General features: G+C 46.3%; 1 pseudogene; it reads left to right on the top strand.

Annotated features, from left to right (window-relative positions):
• The first annotated feature begins 16,422 nt into the window (after positions 1-16,422).
• Positions 16,423-16,891, top strand: LOC138847337 (large ribosomal subunit protein uL23-like; annotated as a pseudogene).
• The last annotated feature ends 5,806 nt before the right edge of the window (positions 16,892-22,697 follow it).

Below are 22,697 nucleotides of genomic sequence, written 5' to 3'. Positions count from 1 at the left end.
ATATATACTTAAACACATGGCAAAAATTCTCTTTAAAAATGGATACATAATAATTGTACATACTTATGGGGTGCTATGTGATATTTCAAAACATGTATACATTGTGTAATGTTAAAATCAGAATGAGCTTTTCTCCTCAAATATTGATATTTTCTTTGTGATGTAAATATCCAAGTTTCTTTAGTTTAAAAAAAACACACACAGGCTTTTGTGTGCGTGTGTGTACAGTAACTTCAAAAAGTTTGTGGAACCAGCACCGTGGCTCACTAGGCTAATCCTCTGCCTGTGGTGCCGGCACACCGGGTTCTAGCCCCAGTTGGGGCGCTGGATTCTGTCCTGGTGGCTCCTCTCCCAGTCCAGCTCTCTGCTGTGGCCTGGGAGGGCAGTGGAGGATGGCCCAAGTGCTTGGGCCCTGCACCTCATGGGAGACCAAAAGCACCTGGCTCCTGGCTTCGGATCAGCGCGGTGCGCCAGCTGTGGCGGCCATTTGCAGGGGGTGAACCAATGGCAAAGGAAGACCTTTCTCTCTGTCTCTCTCTCTCACTGTCTAACTCTGCCTGTCAAAAAAAAAGTTTGTGGAAAATGCCTATTATAAAAAATGAGCCATGGACTTGAAAGTTTTTTGCACCAAAGTGCATTATCTTTCAATTTCAATTCTCCGTAAGTTCTTTGAAGTGCCCTGGTGCAGCGCACTGCTATTGTCTGTAGTTGCCCTACCGGGAACCCGGCACCAGAGCTTCTTCCGCCTACGTAACTGCAGCTTGGTACCCAGAGGGAGCTTCTGGGGCTCTATTAGACCAGAGGCATTTACCAAAAGTGCCTCCATCCAGAGGCTGAAGGCACAATGAATGTGCCCACGGCGTCACTACCACTGTGTCCCTGCCAGTGCCCTGCAGCTGTTGGCTAGGATGTCTATTAAAAAAAAAAGTTAGCCTTCCTTCTTGAGCAACAAAAAGGATACATCGATAGCCGGGTCCGGGTGCAGGGGAGTGGGGTCAAAGGCTGGAATTATAGAAGAAATTAAACTAACAAAGTCAGCAAAAGAAAATAAAGGCAGGTATCCAAAACAAAGAGGAGTTATCACGCAGTAGTCACTGAGAAAACATGTCAGCCCGAAGCAGCAGCTGATGCTGACAGGCCCAGAGCAGCTCCCACCAGGGCTCCAGTGCTTCCCTAAGCCCCGTGTTCCTTTCTCGGGTCCTTTGCTGCAGACAGACACTTGACCAGGGGCAGCCACAGCGAACCGATGCCCTTTAGCTTTTGGGTGAACTGAGATGAGTCTGGCATGTTTAACAGCATTTAATGGATTTAACGGATAAGTCTTTGGACAGGTATGGGATTTAGCCAGTTATCCGGGCCTGCTTATTCTTAGTAGGCATGATGACATAGTGTGACTCCAGTGAAAGTTAAGTTGTCCGATCAAGTATGACTCAAAAAGGATGAATTCACCCATTAGAAGTATAACTGATGAAAACATTAAATTAAAATTTAATCCTTTGCAACGACAGTCAAAATTTCTGATTTATAATGTTTATTATGTTTAGTGAAATGCTATTAGAAATTTCTAAAGTGTGGTTAACTTTCACTAGAATGTGATTGCATATCACTTGCCAAGGGTCTTCTGTTAAGTGCATCAGGAATGTTTTCTAAAACTTTTAAGAACTTAAAAATATTGCAGTAATAGTTTTCATTTGTAACTGCTAAAATATCTGTTTAAATTTGCTGGCAATGAAATTATAAATAGAGCACAGGCCGGCGCCGCGGCTCACTAGGCTAATCCTCCGCCTAGCGGCGCCGGCACACCAGGTTCTAGTCCCGGTCGGGGCGCCGGATTCTGTCCTGGTTGCCCCTCTTCCAGGCCAGCCCTCTGCTGTGGCCAGGGAGTGCAGTGGAGGATGGCCCAGGTGCTTGGCCCTGCACCCCATGGGAGACCAGGAAAAGCACCTGGCTCCTGGCTCCTGCCATCGGATCAGCGCGGTGCGCCGGCCGCAGCGCGCCGGCCGCGGCGGCCATTGGAGGGTGAACCAACGGCAAAGGAAGACCTTTCTCTCTGTCTCTCTCTCTCACTGTCCACTCTGCCTGTCAAAAAAAAAAAAATAAATAAAAAAAAAATAAATAGAGCACAATACAGACTTGGAGCTCTATGTCTCTTTCAACTTAAAAAGCATTTATTTAGGGGCCAGCATTATGGCACAGCCAGTTAAAGCCACTGCCTGCAATGCCAGCATCCCATATTGGTGCCAGTTTGAGTCCCGGCTGCTCCACTTCTGATCCAGCTCTCTCCTATGGCCTGGGAAAGCAGTAGAAGATGGCCCAAGTGCTTGGGCCCCTGCACCCACATGGGAGACTCAGAAGAAGCTCCTGGCTCCTGGCTTTGGATCAGCTCACCTCTAGCCATTGAGGCCATTTGGGGAGTGAACCAGTGGATGGTAGACCTCTCTCTCTCTCTCTCTCTGTCTCTACCTCCCTCTGTAACTCTGTCTTTCAAATAAATAAAAATTTTTTGATAAGCATTTATCTAACTCAATGCAGCATGTTTTTCACACATGTCCCACACACTATACAACACTAATTAAAAACAGGATTCAATCTTCAGTGTGGCAATTTGATACTTTTAATTTGAATACTCCCTTCATTTTTTAAAAAGATTTATTTATTTATTTATTTGAAAGGCAGAGTTACAGAGAGGCAGAGGCAGAGAGAGAGCGAGAGAGAGGTCTTCCATCTGATGGCTCACTCCCTAGATGGCCTCAATGCAGGTGCCCAAGAACTTGGCCATCTTCCACTGCTTTCCCAGGCACATTATCAGGGAGCTGGATTGGAAGTGGAGCAGCTGGGTCTTGAACCAGTGCCCATTTGGGATGCCTGCGCTGCAGGCGGCAGCTTTACCCACTATGCCACAGCACTGGCCCTGTTCCCTTCACTTTCATAATATCCCTTTCTTTGCTCATTTTCATACAATGGTGTGAGACATGATGCAGCAATGATGAGGGACCCAACCTACAGTTCCTCTGATTGCACGCCTCTGAAATTCACAGTTACGGTCACCTGCGTCTTTTACATATTATCTCTGCATGTCATGTGTGCTTCATAACTGCGGACTTAGAGTTCCAATTCTAAACAAAATTGACAAACAAATTCATTCTACTCCAGAGACCAGTGTGTTCTCAAGCGAGGTCCTGAGTGATTTTAGGACTTGCATTGCCCCAAAAAAGCTTCTCTTTCAGGCACCTGGAGACAGAAAACTAGAATAAGGGATCAGAGGAAATAGAAAACTTAGAAGCTACCATGAACAGGAAGAAACAGGAACATCAGTGTTGGCACACTGAAAAGAGAACCGGGTCAACAATACCAGCTGTAATTGATTGCAGGGTTCTTATATGCCAGGCACTGAGCTAAGGTTTTTACGTCAATGACCCTGTTTACTTGTCACAAAACCCCTATGAGATATTATCCCTTCCAGGACTACATAGGTAGCAAATAAAAGAGCCAGAATTGCTTCCTTCCTCACTTTCTTTTTTTTTTTTTTTCCTGAAGATTTATTTATTGATTTTCAAAGCAGAGTTACAGAGGGCCAGCACTGTGGCATAGCGAGTAAAACCAGCCCCTGCACCCACCTGGGAGACCTGGAAGAAGCTCCTGGCTCCTGACTTTGGATCGGTGCAGCTCCGGCCATCGCGGCCATCTGAGGAGTGAACCAGCGGATGGAAGACCTCTCTCTCTCTCTCTCTCTCTCTCTCTCTCTCTGCCTCTCCTTCACTCTCTGTGTAACTCAACTCAAATAAATAAATAAATCTTCAAGAAAAAAAGCGCACACATTTAATGAATATGAGCCTACTACTCTAGAGTAGCATGTGTATCCAAATATAAAGTGAGAAAGAAAGGTTTGTCTCGTAAAAACCTGGAGTGGATTTGCTGGAACTGTCATCAGCTTCACAATTCTTCCTGCACATCCATATTTTTTCTTCTTTTCTAAAATACATATGTATGCATGTGTGTATTCAATCCGCAAGGCTGAGAGAGAGGGGTGGGGGCGCTCCCACCCACTAGCTCATTCCTTAAACGCACACAACAGCCGGGGCCGGGCGAGGACAGAGCCAGGAGCTGGAACTCCTACATGGGTGGCAGGGACCCCAAGTATTTGACCCATCACCTGCTGCCTCCCAGAAAGTGCATGAGCAGGAAGCTGGATTAGGGAGCAGAGCCAAAACCCGAACCCAGGCCCTTCGATGGCCCGAGCAGCATCCTCACTGCTACGACAGACAGCCACTCTACGCAGCAGCCTCTTCGCATCACTGGTTGTGAGGGTGTCAGGGCATACGTGTGGGGTTTCCCCAAAGTTCCATGAAAAAGTGTATTATGAAAAAACTATGCATGGATTTAAAAAAACCTTGTGCTACAATAAAGTTGTCGTATAGTTCTATTTTTTTCTAGGAACTATTTGAAGTACCTTCCTATATCAAAATGGGCTGTTAAGCAATCATATGTGTTATAAGTGATAGACTTTTAAAAATTTTTTTTAATTTATTTATTTGAGAGGCAGAGAGAGAGAGAGAGAAAGAGAGAGAGAGAGAGGTCTTCCATCTGTTAGTTCTCTCCCCAGTTGGCTGCAATGGCCAGAGCTGTGCCGATCCGAAGACAGGAGCCAGGAGCTTCTTCTGGGTTTCCCATGCAGGTGCAGGGACCCAAGGACTTGAGCTATCTTCTACTGCTTTCCCAGGCCATCACAGAGAGCTAGATCAGAAATAGAGCAGCTAGGACTTGAACCGGTGCCCATATGGGATGCTGGCACTGCAGGTGGCAGCTTTACCTGCTATGCCACAGCACCAGCCCCAAGTGATAGACTTTTTAGAAAAAGAAGAGACAGGGGCAGGTGTTTGCCACAGTAGTAAAGTCTCTGTATAGGACACCCACATTCTGTATCCAAGTGTCCTGGTTTGGTTGGGTCCAGGTTCTTATCGCCCACACAAGGAAAAATTCCAGGACAAGATATAGATGAAGGTAGCAGAGGAATAAGAGTTATTGGCGCCGGCGCCGCGGCTCACTAGGCTAATCCTCCACCTACTGGCGCCGGCACACCGGGTTCTAGTCCCAGTCGGGGCGCCTGATTCTGTCCTGGTTGCTCCTCTTCCAGGCCAGCTCTCTGCTGTGGCCCGGAGAAGGCAGTGGAGGATGGCCCAAATTCTTGGGCCCTGCACCTCATGGGAGACCAGGAGAAGCACCTGGCTCCTGACTTCAGATCAGTGTTGTGTGCCGGCCACAGCGTGCCAGCTGTGGCAGCCATTGGAGGGTGAACCAATGGCAAAAAGGAAGACCTTTCTCTCTCTCTCTCTCACTGTCAACTCTGCCTGTAAAAAAAAAAAAAAGAAAGAAAGAAAGAAAGAAAGAAAGTAGAAAGAAAAGAGTTATTGGCAAAGTGAAAGTACACATTTGAGAGAGATTGCTAGACATTCAATGAGTTGTGAGGGCCAGTAGGCTAAGCCTCCGCCTGTGACATCAACATCCTATATGGACGCTGGTTCAAGTCCCGGCTGCTCCACTTCCAATCCAGCTCCCTACTAATGTGCTTGGGAAAGCAGTGGGACATGGCCCAGAGGTTCAGCCCTATACCCATGTGGGAGACCTGGAAGAAATCCCGGCTCCTGGCTTTGGATCAGCCCAGCTCAGGCCATTGAGGCCATTTTGGAGGAGTGAACCAGCGGATGGAATACGTCTCTCTCTGTCTCTCCCTCTTTATCTCTCTCTAACACTGCCTCTCAAATAAATAAATAAATCTGGAAAATAAAATGAATTGTGCCCCAACAAATTCCTGGTCATCCCTTTATGTGATCTGGAGGCATGGCGGGGGGAGTGCTTTTGGTGAAGTTTTCCTGGAAAAGTTGGATATTTCCAAAGATTTGGTGACTGTCAAATTTTCTGGCCTTTCAAGGAAGTCTCGGAAGTGTCATGGTGATGGATGCAGGATGAAAGTGTCAGCGATGGTAACTCTTATAGTGATAAGGCAATAGGCGCTGAGTCGGCACGGGGCGAGTCAGCAGCTATGTTGGATATTTTCAGCTGGTGCTGTGGCTTTGCCGCAGGAGCCTGGGCTGCTGGCTGTGGGAGGCGTTTCAGAGGCAACCTAGGGGAGGCTCCTTTTCTGATCCCTGTCTCCTGATCTACACAGGAGTGCCTGTTTAGTATCACAGCTACCCCACTTCCAATTCAGCTTCCTGCTAAAGTGCACCCTGGGAGACAGCAGGTGTTGGCACTAGAAAGTGGGTCACTGCCACTCACATAGGAGACCCAGATAGAGTTCTGGCCTCCTTATTAAGGTCTGACCCAACTGACTACGGCAGGCATCTGGTGAGTGAGCTAGCTGACGAAAGGTCTCTGTGTATTTCTCTCTCCACCTCTCCCCCTCCTTAAAATCAAAATGAAAATAAATAAATAAATAAACAACAGGAGACATGAAATTGTAATGATGATGGTTGTTGAGCTGATTTTAAATCAGATTGGCACAACTCCAGCCCTTGTGGCCATTTGGGGAGTGAACCAGCAGATGGAAGATTCTCTCTCTCTCTCTCTCTAACTCTGCTTCTCAGATAAAGAAATAAATTACAGATTTTTATAAATGTTTGTTTATTTATTTGAGAGAAAAAATCACAGAGAGAGGAAGAGACATGCAGAGAGGCCTTCCATCTGCTGGTTCTACTCCCCTGTAGCTCCAGCCGTGACTTCTGGCTGGAGCTGGGCTGATCCGAAGCAAGGAGCCAGGAGCTTCTTCTGGGTCTCCCACGTCGGGGTAGGGGTCCAAGCACTTGGGGCATCTTCTACTGCTTTCCTAGGCCATAGCAGAGAGCTGGATCAGAAGAGAAGTAGCTGAGGCACAAACCAGCACCCATAGGGGATGCCAACACCACAGATGGAGACTTAGCCCACTACGCCACAGCACTGGCCTCAAGGAAGGATTTGAAAAATGCTATGTCCTAACTCTATCTGGATTTTTATAGGATCACTACAAAATATCAGTTCATTTTGCATATTTAATAAATAGTCAAGTGTTTCTATAATTGTGTATGCTGTTGACACTATTCAACTAATGTGTGATCAAAAACCACTGAAGAGTAGAATTCTTTTTTTTTTTTTTGAAGACTAGAATTCTTTTAAAAAGATTTATGTATTTGGAAAGCAAAGTTACAGAGAGGCAGAGAGAGAGAGAGAAAGAGAGAGAGAGAGAGAGAGAGGTCTTCCATCCGTTGGTTCACTCCCCAGATGGCTGCAATGGCCAGAGCTGAGCTGTTCTGAAGCCAGGAGCTTCCTCTGGGTCTCCCACACAGGTGCAGGGGCCCAAGGAGTTGGGCCATCTTCTACTGCTTTCCCAGGCCATAGCAGAGAGCTGGAGAGGATGTGGAGCAGCCAGGACTTGAACTAGCACCCATTTGGGATGCCAGCACTGCAGGTGGAGGCTTAGCCTACTACACCACAACATTGGCCTCATAAAATAAGCTATTTTTAATATGGTTGTATGAAACAAGTTTGTTGTGTTTAAAGACTTCAGTTTTAAATGAAAAGTGTTGATACAAAGGCATATTTTCCTGTGATTATCCTTTTGACAGAACAATCTTTTTTTCGAGCTGAGCACATCTTGATTTTGAAATACGATTGTAGATTTAGAAATCTTGATCTCTCATAGGACTTTTACAGCTATCACAAAATTATTAGAGCTTTGTATTTGTATGTCATTCAGTGGATTATTGAGTATCAGTTGAAGATATTTTTCTCATTTTACATGGTAAGAAGCTGAAGACAAGAGAGAAGGTTTTGATCAATAAAATAGCTACAATTTGTTGTTGTTGAAAGGCAGAGAGAGAGAGAGCTCCCATCTTCTTGTTCGCTTCTCAAATGCCTCCAACTGCCAATGCTAGGCAGGGTGGAAGCCAGGAGGCAGAATCACAACCCAGGTCTCCCTCGTGGGTGGCAGGAACCCAATTACTTGAGCCATCACCGTTGCCTCCCAGGCTCTGCTTTGGTGGGAACTTGGAGTCAGGAGCTGTAAGGACTCCAACATGGGATGCAGGCATTTTAACTGCTAGGCTAAACACCTATTCCCAGTCAATAAAATAGCTACAATTTTGTAGGTAGGGCTTAAATTAATGTATTACTAGTCTTGTCAATTTGTATTACTTAATTATTGATGTATTACTTACTTGTCTTGGTCAATTTGGGCTGCTATTACAAAATGCCATAAACTTGGTGGTTTAAATAACAGACTTGTATTTCTCATGGTTAGTGTTTAGTGTGCCAGCATGGTTGACTTCTAATGAGCTCCCTCCTCCTGGCGAAACACATCTGCCTTCCTGCTGTGTCTTCTCCCGCAGAGAGCAGGTGGGAAGCCGAGCTCTGGTTTCATGCTCTTCTTATAAGGTCACCGATACATCACGGGGGCCCTGCCTTTGTGACCTGACCCAAACCTAATTACCCACCCCAAACACCCCACCTCTAAACACCATCAAATTAGGGTTCACCTGTGACTTCTGGGGGGACACAAACATTCAACTCACATCAGTAATAGAAATAAAATGCAGCAGTAACAACCCGGCTTTCCATATCTGTGTGTTTCACATCCATGGATTCAACCAACCACAGGTCAACAATAACTTGATTTGTGCTAAACTTATACAGACTTTTTTCCCTTGGTATTATTCACTAAACAATATGGTATAGCAGCTAGTTACATAGTCTTTACATATTATCAGGTACTGTAAGTAACCCAGACATGAGTTAAAATATAGGGGAGGAAGTGGGAGGTTATAAGAAAATACAACACCATTTTACATAAGGGACTTCAGCATCCTTGGGTTTTGGTACCCACAGGGGCTCTGAAGCCAATCCCCCATGTGTATACTAAAGGAAATTCTGTGTCCTGAATATGAAATACTAGCAGGTCCTGACTTCCTCCTTTAACTCGAACTTCTTCACTTAGGCAAAAGTTCACTGTGTATTAAACAGTTTCTCACCATTCAGTAAAACACAAGGCAACGCTGGTGCTGTGGCTCACTAGGTTAATCCTCCGCCTGTGGCGCCAGTACCCCAGGTTCTAGTCCTGGTTGGGGCGCCGGATTCTGTCCCAGTTGCCCCTCTTCCAGGCCATCTCTCTGCTGTGGCCAGGGAGTGCAGTGGAGGATGGCCCATGCACCTCATGGGAGACCAGGAGAAGCACCTGGCTCCTGCCTTCGGATCGGTACAGCGCGCAGGCCATGGCAGCCATTTGGGGGGTGAACCAACGGAAGGAGGACCTTTCTCTCTGTCTCTCTCTCTCACTGTCTAACTCTGCCTATCAAAAAAACCAGAAACAAGGCAACATGCTAGGCAAGGCCAGAACTGCAGATTCATAGTATGACATGATCCATGTCTCCAGAAAGTTATAATGTAGAGGGGCAACCTATCAGCACTTGAGATCAGATATTGTGACAGCCTTTGTTTAATGAGAAAACACACAGAGATGGGCATTTGGCCTGGTGCTCAAGTGCTGCTTGCGATATCTGCCTCCCACATCCCGGCTCTGGTCGCAGGTTCTGGTCCTGGCTCCACTCCTGCTTCCAGCTTCCTGATAATGGGCCCCCTGGGTGGCAGCAGGTGATGGCTCAAGCAGTTGGGTCCCTGCCACCCACTTGGGAGACCAGGATTGAATTTCTGGCCCTGGGCTTTGGCCCTGGGTTAATGTAGGTATTTTGGGAGTGAACCAGGGGATGGGAGTTCTGTCTGTCCATGTCTATTTGTCTCAAAAAAAAAAAAAAAAAAAAAAAGACAGTGCCTAGTACTTTTCCTTTACCACTGAAAGCCTTTCGTGAATTAGTCAGCATGGCAGGGAGGAGGGAACACACTGACCTACATCAGGGCATCGTGTTGCATTTAATCAGCCTCCCAGTTCACTGGGGACTTTAAGTGACTGTTTATTCCAATACGTATTCCTATTGATTAAGATGACAACAGAAGATTAGTGAGCTCCATATCACAATTAGAACGAAAAATTCCTGCCTCTCTGATGAACAGGAATGTCCAGATGTCGATGAAACCTACATCAGAGGAATGATTGCATAAAGCCTTAAGCAATGGCAATCTTTGGCAAACCCGCCTGACTCGAGGCGCCAGCAGTTACAGTTCTGAACTATTCTGAATGTCAGTCCCGTGTAGTTGCATACATGCCTTTGAACTTAAGTAACATTTGATGTAAGCAGTTTCTCAGCATAAGTCTTCTCTTTGTCTTTCACTTTTATTACCACTGGGAAAATGTCAAATACTATAGACCAGTTACCTTATGGCAAAGTCATTAGTAATAAAGAGTTTTTGTGTAAGGGATCCTTGAATGAGTTCAAATAAAAAAAATCAGAGGAATATTTTTGCTGATAAGTGATTACATTAGTTATCAACTAGGCAGCACTTAAAAAGAATTTTTAAAAATTATTTGAGGGGCCAGTGTTGGGGCACAGTAGGGTAAGCTACTGCCTGCAGTACCAGCATACCATGTGAGCGCTGGTTCGAGTCCCAGCTGCTCCCATTTCCAATCCAGCTCCCTGCTAATGTGCCTTGAAGGTGGTAGAAAATGGCCCAACTAGTTGGGCCCCTGTTCCCACGTGGGAGACCAGGATGGAGTTACAGCCTCCTCTCTTCGGCCTGGCCCAGCCCTGGCCTTTGTGGCCAATAGAAAGTAAACCAATGAATGGAAGATCTCTCTCTCTCTCTCTCTAACTTGGCCTTTTAAATAAATACATTAATCTTTTTAAACAGTTGTTTGAAAGGTAGAAAGAGAGAGGGAGGAAGGGGTAAGATCTCTCATCTGCCGATTTACTCCTCAGATGCCCACAAAGGCCAGGCTGAAGCCAGGAGCTGGGAACCCAATCTCGGTCTCCCACATGGATGTCAGTGACCAAACTACTTGGGCCATCACTGCTGCCTCCCAGGGCACACATCAGCAGGAAGTGGAGGTAGGAGTCAGAGCCAGGACTTGAGCCCAGGCTCCCCATTACTGGGTGTGGCCATCACAAGTGCATCTTACCCACTCTGTCCCCCCTCCCCCTCCCCCAGGTAGGCAGCACTTTGAAGGAGCTCATCAGGGCTGGGAATTTCGATGCCCAGTATTGCTTTCCTGTGATCCACCACTCTTCCATATTCAAGAGAACAAAAACATGTGAGGATAGTTAATTTTAGAGACTCTAAGAGATGGTCTAGATTAGAATTTACAGTAGCACACTTCTTTAAACCAAATTCATTTACTGCACCCCAAAACACAAGCATAAAACGAATAAAACAGAGCTATTTTAGAAGGAGGCAGGAAAATTCTCGCTTATGTAACAAATAGAGAAAGTCGGTAAGGTATGTTATGGTGCTGTTGAAGAAAAAGCTGACTCACAGCTCATAAAATTTGCACTTGCCTGCCCGTACAGAGCACTTTGTCAGAAGACAGGACAGTCTTACAATTCAAAACAACAGTGAGAAAGCGTATGTTCTATTCCACTCCCCTGAGATAAATTATTACCAATGGAACTTGTTCAAATTTGGTTGATATCTTCTCCTTACCTTTGTAAAGCAAATTGGTTTATATAAATAGTCTCAGGACCTCAGATTAGAAAGACTCAGAGAATAGAATGATTATAATTTTTTGTGTGTTTAGAATCTTTTTATTGAAATGATAATCTTAAACCATCATTCAAAAAATGGCTAAAAACAGATGCTTTGTTTGGGAGACATTTTTGTCTGAGATCCCTTACGTAACACAGGCAATTTTTAGAATTTTTGAAAAGTATTTTATTATTTTTTTAGGTAACATTTTAAATTTGCATGACAGTCAAAGGCTTATTGGTGCCATTAAATAAAGAGTTCAACAAATAAAAAGTGAAGAGACTATAGACACGAGCTAGCCACAATAGTCAAAGAAAAAGATGTTCCATTTCACTCATATAAACTTTTTAAAAAAGATTTATTTATTTATTTGAAAGAATTACACAGAGAGAGAAGGAGAGGCATAGAGAGAGAGACAGAGAGGTCTTCCATCTGATCCCCGATTGCCCCTAATGGCCAGAGCTGCGCCGATCCAAAGCCAGGAGCCAGGAACTTCTTCTGGGTCTCCCATGTGGGTGCAGGGACCCAAAGACTTGGGCCATCTTCCACTGCTTTCCCAGGCCACAGCAGAGAGCTGGATCGGAAGTGGAGCAGCCAGGACTCAAACTGGTGCGCACCCATATGGGATGCCGGAACTGCAGGCGGAGGCTTTACCCGCTATGCCACAGTGCCAGCCCCTCACTCATATGAACTTTAAGGTGGTCACAAAGTTATTAAAACCATATAAAAAGCATATATAAATAATAATATATAAACATATATAAAGCATATATATAAAAGCATATAATTTCTATCACTGTTGGGATGAGTATAATTTAAGTAATCCATATTATGGTGCTGAGAGCAGTTGCCAACCTTCCCCCAGAGAGCAACTGTGGAATGTGGAAATGATAATGAATATTTACTGGGCAATCATAAAGTAATGACAAGGAAAGGTAAGTGTTAATTACCCTGATTTGATCAGTACACATTGCACACATTCATTGAAATGTCACATTATACCACATAAATATGCACAATTATTGCTAATCATAAAGTTTTTTTTAAGATTTATCTATTTATTTGAAAGTCAGAGTTATACAGAGAGAGGAGAGGCAGAGAAAGAGAGAGAGAGAGAGAGAGAGAGAGAGAGGTCTTCCATCTGATAGTTCACTTCCCAATTGGCCTCAATGGCTGGAGCTGTGCTGATCCGAAGCCAGGAGCCAGGAGCCAGGAGCCAGGAGCCAGGAGCTTCTTCCAGGTCTCCCATGCCAGTGCAAGGGCCCAAGGACTTGGGCCATCCTCCACTGCTTTCCCAGGCCATAGCAGAGAGCTGGATCGGAAGAGAAGCAGCCGGTACTAGAACCAGCGCCCGTATGAGATGCTGGCACTGCAGGCCAGGGCGTTAACCCGCTGCGCCACAGCACCAGCCCTCATAAAGAGTTTTAAAAATGTCTAAAGAGACAGAAAAAAATAAAGTTAAGGGAAAAACACTGACTTGAAGACAACGGAGAGAGACCAAAATTACCTAGAAACTAAGGAGAAACAAACTTTTTTAAAAAAGGAGAAAGCACTAGAATATCTGCATTTTTAAAAAAGATTCATTTATTTGAAAATCAGAATTACAGAGAGAGACAGAGAGAGAGAGAGAGAGATCTTCCATCCACCGTTCACTCCCCAAATGGCTGCAATAGCTGGGGCTGGCCCAGGCTGAAGCCAGGAGTGAGGAGCTTCCTCTGGGTCTCCCAGCTGGGTGCAGGGGCCCAAGCGCTGAGGCCATCTTCTGCTGCTTTCCTAGGTACATTAGCAGGGAGCTGGATGGGAAGTGGAGCAGCCGGGACTCAAACCAGTGCCCATATTGGATGTTGGCCCTGTAGGTGGAAGCTTAACCTGCTTCTCCACAACGCAAGCGCTGAATATCGGCATTTTTGAAATGGTTTTCTTTTGTGGGCACTGCCCAGTTTATGCAGAGTGGAGCAACTATGACTTCAGCAAGCAAGTCTTTGGGCCTGTCAGAGTGGCTGAAAAATAAAGGGAAAAATCTTGAGAAACACCAATTTCTGCATCTGGATTCTGCTCGACTCTTTGACCTCTATTCTGCACATTAATTAGGAATACTCCAGACAACACAGTTGAAAGTCAGCCAAAGAAGCAGGCCATCGAAGATCCAGGAGTGGGTGTTCAGCCTTCTGGTAAGGATGCCTGCGTCCCAGATACGAGTACCAGGTTCAAAACCTGGCTCTGGCTCCTGACTCCAGGTTCCTGCTAATGCAGACCCCGGGAGCCAGCGGGGACAGGTAAGGAGTTGGATTCCTGTCACCAGTGTGGGAGACCTGCATTGAATTTTCAGCTCTGGTCTTTGGCACTGGCCCAACCCCAGCCATCGTGGACATCTGGAGAGTGAGCCAGTGGATGGAAGCTCTCCCCCGTGTGGACTCAGAGCCAGCAGGGTATGACAATCCCTCTTCACCTTTCCCGGCCCACTCTCCCTGACAAAGCCCACATGTGCCTGTGTGTTTTCCTTACTTTGTATAGAAAGTGTGTCATGCTGCATGTCATGTTTGTGCCTGTACTTAGAATGCTTCTCTAAGTAAAAGGCAAGAGTCTGGAAAAGAAATTTAGGCCCTGGGGCCTGCGCTGTGGTGTAGCAGGTAAAGCCACCGCCTGCAGTGCCGGCGTCCCATATGGGCACCAGTTCAAGTCCCGGCTGCTCCACTTCCGATCCAGCTCTCTGCTATGGCCTGGGAAAGCAGTGGAAGATGGCCCAAGTGCTCCTGCACCTACACAGGAGACCCGGAGGAAGCTTCTGGCTCCTGGCTTCAGATCAGCTCAGCTCCAGCCGTTGTGGCCATCTGGGGAGTGAACCAGTGGATGGAAGACCTCTCTCTCTCTCTCTCTCTCTCTCTCTCTGCCTCTCTGTAACTCTGCCTTTCAAATATAAATAAATCTTTAAAATGATCTACATGTCTCCTTTAAGAGGCTCCAGCCTCTTAAATAGCTGTCAATCACAGAGGACTCGCCTCACATTAACAGTAAAACACTTTTTTCTTTTTCTTTTTTTTTTTTAAGATTTATTTAAAGGCAGAACTATATATAGAGAGATTTTCCATCCCCTGGTCCAGTTCCCAAATGCCAGAATGGCAGGGGTTGGACCAGGCTGAAGCTGGGAACCTGGAATGTCATCGGGGCCCCCCACATGAGTGCAGGGGCCCAAGTACCTGGGCCGTCTTCGGCTGCCTTCCCAGGAGTACTAGCAGAGAGTGGGGCAGCAGATGGAGCAGCTGGGACTCCATCCAGTGCTCGTATGGGATTCTAGCATCACGGGCAGTGGCTTGGCCTACTGTGGCACCATGTCAGCCCCAGTATTTTTTTTTTTCAGAGATCAGAAACAATACAAAATGTCCTTTCTTAACATTATATTTCAGCATTTATTGGAGATCTTGGTCAATGCAAGAACAAGGAATAAAAGGAGTACAGAGGGGACAGGAAGGAATAAAGCTTTGAGTGTTCATACATGTCATACTTAACACAGGAAATCCAAGAATCTATAAGACAACTCTAGAACTAATAATCCCAGGATCATAGGTCAAAATTCAAAAATCAATGACATTGGAACTACAACTGGAAGATGAAGTAAAAACCAATTCATGGGGCCGGTGTTGTGGTGTAGCCAGTAAAGCTGCTGCCTACAGCGCTGGCATCCCATATGGGTGCCAGTTCAAGATCCAGCTGTTCCACTTTCAATACACCTCCCTGCTAATGCACCCAGGGAAAGCAGAGAAAAATATCCCAAGTCGTTGGGCAACTGCACCCATGTGGGAGACCTGGATGAAGCTCCAGGCTCTTGGCTTCAAATTGGCCCAGCTCCAGCCATTGCGGCCATTTGGGGAGTAAACCAACAATGGAAGATCTCTCTGTCTCTGTCTCTCGTTCTCTCTCTCTCTCTCTGTAACTCTGCTTTTCAAATAAATAAAATAATTTTTTTAAAAGCCACATTCTGTTTACAACAGCATAAAAAGAACTTAGGAATAAATTTCACAAAAGCTGGGCGTGACTTCTGCCCTAAACAACACAGGGTATGGCCCTGGACCAGGCTGAAGCTGGAATCTGGGGACACGATCCAGGGCTCTCCTGTAGGTGGCAGGGACCCAAGTATTTGAGCCACTTCTGCTGCCTCCCTGGGGCTGCAGCTTCTCAGGAAGCTGGAGTCAGGAGCCAGAGGGGGACGCTGAACCCAAGTGCTATGATGTGATACACAGTCATCTTAGCGGGCAGCTTAACTACCAGGCTGAACACCTGCCCTTAATTTAACTCTTGAATGTAGGTGAACAGATAGTGATAGATGGATAGCTGGATAGAACCTGTATCTAACAATATGCGCTTACATACATTTTGGCAGGCAGGGTCTCAAATGGCCCACCAGTTTCAACGAGCACACCTTACTAGGATTCAATTCCTTGATTTTCCTCTTGGGGTAGGGAAGGAACAAGATGAACAGAGAATATTTTGCGCCAGAAGTGAGAAAGGTGCTTAGGGGTGGGCATTTCCGATGCTGGTGGAGACACCTAGCTTCCATATTGAAGTACTTCGGTTCACTACCCAGCTCTGGCTACTCTTTTCCTGCTACCGCAGACCCGGAGAGGCGACAGTGATGACTCAAGTACTTGGGTTCCTGCCACCCTCATGAGAGACCTGGATTGAGTTGTGCCTTGTGGCTTCATCTTGGCCCAGTCCTAGCTACCATGGGCATTTGGGAACTGAACCAGTGGCTGGGAGTTCTTTGCCTCTCTGTTTCTCAAAAAAATTTTTTGTAAAATGTGATTAAAGAGCTTTTTCACCAAGATGGCGCCAAAGGCGAAGAAGGAAGCTCCTGCCCCTCCTAAAGTCGAAGCCAAAGCGAAGGTCTTGAAGCCAAGAAGGCAGTGCTGAAAGGCGTCCACAGCCACAAGAAGAAGAAGATCCGCACGTCCCCCACCTTCCGGCGGCCCAAGACGCTACGCCTCCGACGGCAGCCCAAATACCCTCGGAAGAGCGCCCCCAGGAGAAACAAGCTTGACCACTCTGCCATCATCAAGTTCCCCCTGACCACGGAGTCGGCCATGAAGAAGATAGAAGACAACAACACACTGGTGTTCATTGTGGATGTCAAGGCCAACAAGCACCAGATCAAACAAGCTGTGAAGAAACTCTATGACATTGATGTGGCCAAAGTCAACACCCTGATCAGCCCTGACGGAGAGAAGAAGGCGTGTGTGCGGCGGCTCCTGACTGTGATGCTCTGGACGCTGACAACAAAATTGGGATCATCTGAACGGAGTCCAGCTGGCTCATTCTAAATATACGTTTTTTCACCATAAAAAAAAAAAATGTGATTAAAGAGGGGCCAGTGCTGTGGTGTAGCAGGTAAAGCCTCCGCCTGCAGTGCTGGCATCTCATATGGGTGCTGGTTCGAGTCCTGGCTGCTCCACTTCTGATCCAGCTCTCTGCTCTATGGCCTGGGAAAGCCGTGGAAGATGGCCCAAGTCCTCGGGCCCCTGCAGGCATGTGGGAGACCCAGAAGAAGCTCCTGGCTCCTGGCTTCAGATAGGAGCAGCTCCAGCTGTTGCGGTCATCTTGCAAGTGAACCAGCAGATGGAAGACCTCTCTCTCTCTCTCTCTCTGCTTCTGCCTTACTCTGCCTCTCAAATAAATAAATAAATCTTTTATAAAAAAAAAAAGTGCTTCAAGAATGCTCAGAGCATGTCAAAAGGGACAATGGATCTAACTTGAAGGTTCTCTTACTAGCCAAATTCAGAACAATTTGAGCAGCAAAATAAATAATGATAAAAATGGAGTATGATCCAATGAACAGACTAAGATTCTATTAGCTGACGCCAGCAAGAATGAATGAGTAACCTAACAAGAATGGATGACTACAGAAGAAAGTAAAGCTTTTACTAACAATAGAGTATCAGCCATAAAGTATAGTGAAATCAAAGATCATTAGTGAATGTCAAAACTAGTTGGGGGGGGGCACTGTGGCGCAGTGGGTTAAAGCCCTGGCCTGCAGTGCCAGCATCCCATATGGGCGCCAGTTCAAGACCCAGCTGCTCCTCTTCCGGTCCAGCTCTCTGCTGTGGCATGGGAAAGCAGTAGAAGATGGCCCAAGTCCTTAGGCCCCTGCACCCATGTGGGAGACCCGGAAGAAGCTCCTGGCTCCTGGCTAAGGATCGGCACAGCTCCGGCCGTTGTGGCCATCTTGGGAGTAAAACCAGTGGATGGAAGACCTTTCTCTCTGTCTCTACCTCTCTCTGTAACTCTGTCTTCAGAAAAAAATATCTGGGGAGTGAAATGAACCCAAGTAAAGAATTATGAAGAAAAAAAAACTAGTGGGTAAGAATACGATGAGAGATGGAATATTTACATTGTACCAAAGAACCTCCCACAAATGACTTAATGTTTACATAGGGGAAGACATAAACTTTGCAATCAAGAAATCTGGTTGCACCACTGGTGATTAAAGTTGACATTAGAAGTACTGAGACACTGAGCTCATGTGTCTCCTGGTCTGACGCTGTAAGAATGAGGTAGTGTCACTTATGTGATATTCCTTGCCAAAACACAAAGTGTGAATCTAATTACAATGTGACATCTGACAAACCTAAATGGGGCGACGTTCTACAAAATGTCTAGCCTGTACTTTTCACACTGAGGAACTTTTCCAGTTCAAAAGAGATGAAGAGTGGGAGACCTGGATTGAGTTCCCACTTCCTGGATTTGACCTGGCCCAGGCCTGGCTATTGCAGGCATTTTGGAAGTGGACCAGCAGTTGAGAGATCTGTCTGTCTATCTCTCTCTCTCTCTGGATGTGTGTCTCTCTCTCTGCCTTTCCAATGAATAAAATAAACTTTTAAAAAAGAAGAGAGAATGTTAAAGGAAATGGTACAAAATATAAGGTATGTGTCTGGTGGGTACACGAGAATTCCTTATATTATTCTTGCAACTCTTTGGCAAATTTGTAATTATGTCAAAACAAATAGTTTTAAAAGTTGTGCACACCACCATATGTATCAATATAGCTCCACATATGCCTGTGCGCAACAAGCACATACATGCTTATCTACCAAATTATATACATATGTATGTATGTACACACACACACACACATATATAGTATTTGTGAGTGCAGAAAAAAATCTCAGTGTTCAATAAGTGATTTTTATTCTTTTTTAAAAAAGGTTTATTTACTTATTTGAAAATCAGAGTTACACAGAGAGAGAAGGAGAGGCTGAGAGAGAATCTTCCATCCACTGGTTCACTCCCCAATTGGCCACAACAGCCAGAGCTGCACCCATCCACAGCCAGGAGCCAGGAGCTTCTTCCAGGTCTCCCTGTGGGTGCAGGGGCCCAAGGACTTGAGCCATCTTCTACTGCTTTCCCAGGCCATAGCAGAGAGCTGGATTGGAAGTGGAGCAGCCGGGATTTGAACGGACACCCACATGGGATGCCGGCACTGCAGGCGGTGGCCTTTGTGATTTTTATTCTTAAAGAAAACATTCTATAAGGTTTGTTTATAAGTCCCACCACTCAATATTCCTTGAATGTTTTTGTGTTTTTGGGAATATTGAGGAGTTAGGAAAAGCTATCCCATTTTATTTCCATTTCTTTTCAAAAAATATTTATTTATTTACTTGAAATGCAGAGAGAGAGAGAAAGAGAGATCGCCCATCTGCTGACTTGCTCCCCAAATGCCCTCAACAGTCAGAGTTGGGACAGGTCAAAACCAGGAGCTGAAAACTCAACTCAGGTCTCCCACATGAGTGGCAGGGACCCAAATACCTGAGCCCCCACTGTGCCCATCCAGGGCTGCACTAGCAGGAAGCTGCAGCCAGAGCCTGAGCTGGATACTCAGTGCAGGTGCTACTACTGCTCGTGAGCACGATGGGTCTAACTCCTCGGGGCGTCGTGGTATAGTCAGCCCCCTGTGAGAACGCCCAGGGGAATGTTACCACCTGCGACAAGTAAATTAGACAGCGGGAAGGTGCAGTTCCCCAAGGACTCCCTCCCTGAGAAGGAGTTGCCGAGGACAGGGGACGTGTCCAGGTGTAGAAAAGGGGAAGTAAGAGGGCCACGCGCGTCTTCATTCAAAAATCCGACTCAGAGTGGCGGCTGGTGACTTTCCTGGTCCCTGAAGATGCGGTAGCGGCTGAACAGCTTTCCTGGAACCTTCTTTGCAAAATGAGCTCAAGCCATCAGTGGTTTCAGATTCTCTCCCTGTGTTCTGCGCTCTCTTGCCTAAGCCTCTTGGTGACTCTTGGGGACACAGGTGTATTAACTCTTAGACTAAGTAGCCTGCTTGCATCTTTTATGCCAGAAAAATCAGTTCTGGTTGGATATCCGTGATCCAAAATGCTTGGGACCACAGCTGCTTTGGATTTCAGATTCTGGAATATTTGCATACGCACCATGAGAAAGTCGGGGCAGGGGAGCCAAATCTAAACATGAAACTCGTTTCCATACACGTTATGCACACAGCCCAGAGGTAATTTTATACAGCGTTTTTAGTGCACCTGTGTTACGGCTCTGACTCATCGCCTGAGTTCACACTGCAGTGCCATCCGAGCACCGGGGAAAAAATTTCCGATTCTGGAGAATTTTGGATTTTTTGCCTTAGGGCTGTCCTATCTGCACAGCTCCATTGTGGTAAAGTTTGAGGGACCCTGGGGGAAACCTGCAGGGGGCATTTCTGTGAGATCTCACAGTTTGTGATCAACAAAAGGCCCTTAAAGAGACCGCAGGGTGCTGTTGAATATGGTTGGCTCTCTGCAGAGAGAATCGCCACAGGTTTTCTGGGAGCACCAGGCTATCACACCCTTCTTATGCCACTTGTTTTCCTCCTGATGAGAACTTCATTGCGACTAGGACTTCTCCAAACTCTGCTCCCCAGAGACAGGAGGCAGAGGAAGAACCGTTTAACAGCTGTTGCTGGAGTTGGGCATCTGACCCAGCCGTAAGGACCCTGCTGGGACACCTGCGACCCACGTCGGAGAGCCTGGGTCAAAGACTCAGCTCTGGGAGGCAGTGGTTATGGCTCTGGGAAACTGGGAGAGCCGGGTGGAGTCCAGGCTCCTGGGTCCAGTCCTGGCCCAACCCTGGCTGTTGTGGGCAGTGGAGGAGTAAACCAGTGGACGGAAGCTCTCCTTTTCTGTCCCTCTCTCGGTCCTTTAACTAAAGTAAAAACAATTCGTAAAATAACTCAGCTGTCCCTCATTCCATTGGCTGCGGCTTGTCACTCTTTAGGAGAAATTCAATCTAAATTTACTAAGCTTCATTTTCCTCAATGTTCCATATCTCTTTTTTTCTGGGTTCTATAATTTAATAAAAAGCCTACTGACGACAAATCCACATCAGTCTGATCTTTTTTCAGCTTCTGTTCCCCACGCCTACCCTCCCACCTCTCATCCTCGGTATTTTTAAAGATTTGTTTATTGTCTTTGATTTCTAGAGTGTCCAGGTGTTGATTTGCTAGTCTGGATCCTAGTTACGAGGCACTGAGGGGCAGCCACTGGTGGTGGTGGTGGTGGGGTCTTTATTTCTTATTGGAGTGCCTGGCTTGGAGTCTTAGCTCTGGCTGCTGATTCTGGCTTCTTCCTAACGCACCCTGGGAGACAGGAGATAATGGCTCCCATAGTGGGTCCCTGCCACCCACGTGGGAGACCTGGATTGAGTTCCTGGTTCCAAGCATTTGGGGAGTGAACCTATGGATAGAATAAAATTCTCTCTCTTTGTCAAATAAAATTACTTACTGAGTTAATTAAACATTTCAAAAAGATTTGTTGAAATTTTTAGGTTTTGAAGTCATAGCTAGGAGAATTCACCACCAACCTCGTTTATCATATTGTGTCCTTCTCTCTCTACTTCCTCTTCTTGAAGATATTATTAGCCACAAATTGGAGTTTCTCCTTGTGTTGTTTTTTTTTTTTTCCTGAAGTTCGTGTTCCCGTGCTGTTTTTTCCTCTGTGCGCCACCTTGTGGATGATGGTGTCACACCTCTCAATTCCTTTATCAGGATATCCTTCCTTCCCCTCCCCCCTCCCCCCTCCCCTCCCACTCCCCCCTCCCCCTCCCCTTCCCTCCCCCTCCCCCTACCCCCCTCAGATCCGCTGTTCCCTCGGAAGATCATCCATCGTTTGTTGTTCCCTTTCTCCTGTTGGACTCCGGCTCCTCCTCAGGGTTGTTTATCGTGGGGATTCCATGGACTCTGACTCACCAAGGTCCTTATGAGGTCACATCTTATTTTTATTTTTTATTTTATTTTATTTACTCTTTGGCTCTGCTAGGGTCCCGCGGGTTGTAATGATTCATGGACTTTCGGATTTCCTCATCGGAAGGCAGCACAACCCTTGCCGCTGTCTGCGGAGGGCGCGGGCTTAGCGATCTGGCCGCGGCTCCTCCAGGCGGCCTCTCCCGCGCCTTCTGCACACACAGCAGTGCTGGAGGTTCTCCACTCTTGGTCTGGGGGCGCAGAAGTGCAGTTCTACCCTAAGAGGCTGGGAGGGGTGGAAGCTTCTGTTCACTTCTCATCCCGCGGGGCCATTTTACTTGGATTTGTGATCACCGTTCTAGCTTTATCTCCTTATTAACTGGCATCCCATATGGGCGCCGGTTCAAGTCCCAGCTGCTCCACTTCTAATCCATCTCCCTGCTGATGCACCTGGGAAAGCAGCAGCAGATAGCCCACATCCTTGGGCCCCTGTACCCATGTAGGAGACCTGGAAGAGTCTCCAGACTCCTGGAGTGAACCAGCAGATGGAAGATTCTCTCTCTGCAATTCTGCCTTTCAAATAAAAAAATATTTTAAAAATTCAATCTAATTTCACTGCACTTCTGATACATACTTATACGATGTAAGATTTTACTTCACGTAGTTTATGTTATACTAATTTCTAAGATTTATCTAAGTTTGCATAGACTTTAAAATTTTTATTTATTTATTTGAGAGGCAGAAAGACAGAAAGAGAGAGACAGACAGCTCTCTATCCACTGGTTCACGCCTCCAAAAGCCTACAACAGCCAGGACTTGGCCAGGCCAAAGCCACGAGCCAGAAGCCAAGAACTCAGTCCGGGTCCCCACGTGG

The sequence above is a fragment of the Oryctolagus cuniculus genome, chromosome 20 (genome assembly GCF_964237555.1).
Source record: "Oryctolagus cuniculus chromosome 20, mOryCun1.1, whole genome shotgun sequence".
NCBI lineage: Eukaryota > Metazoa > Chordata > Mammalia > Lagomorpha > Leporidae > Oryctolagus > Oryctolagus cuniculus.
This window is presented reverse-complemented; position numbering and strand designations above follow the sequence as displayed.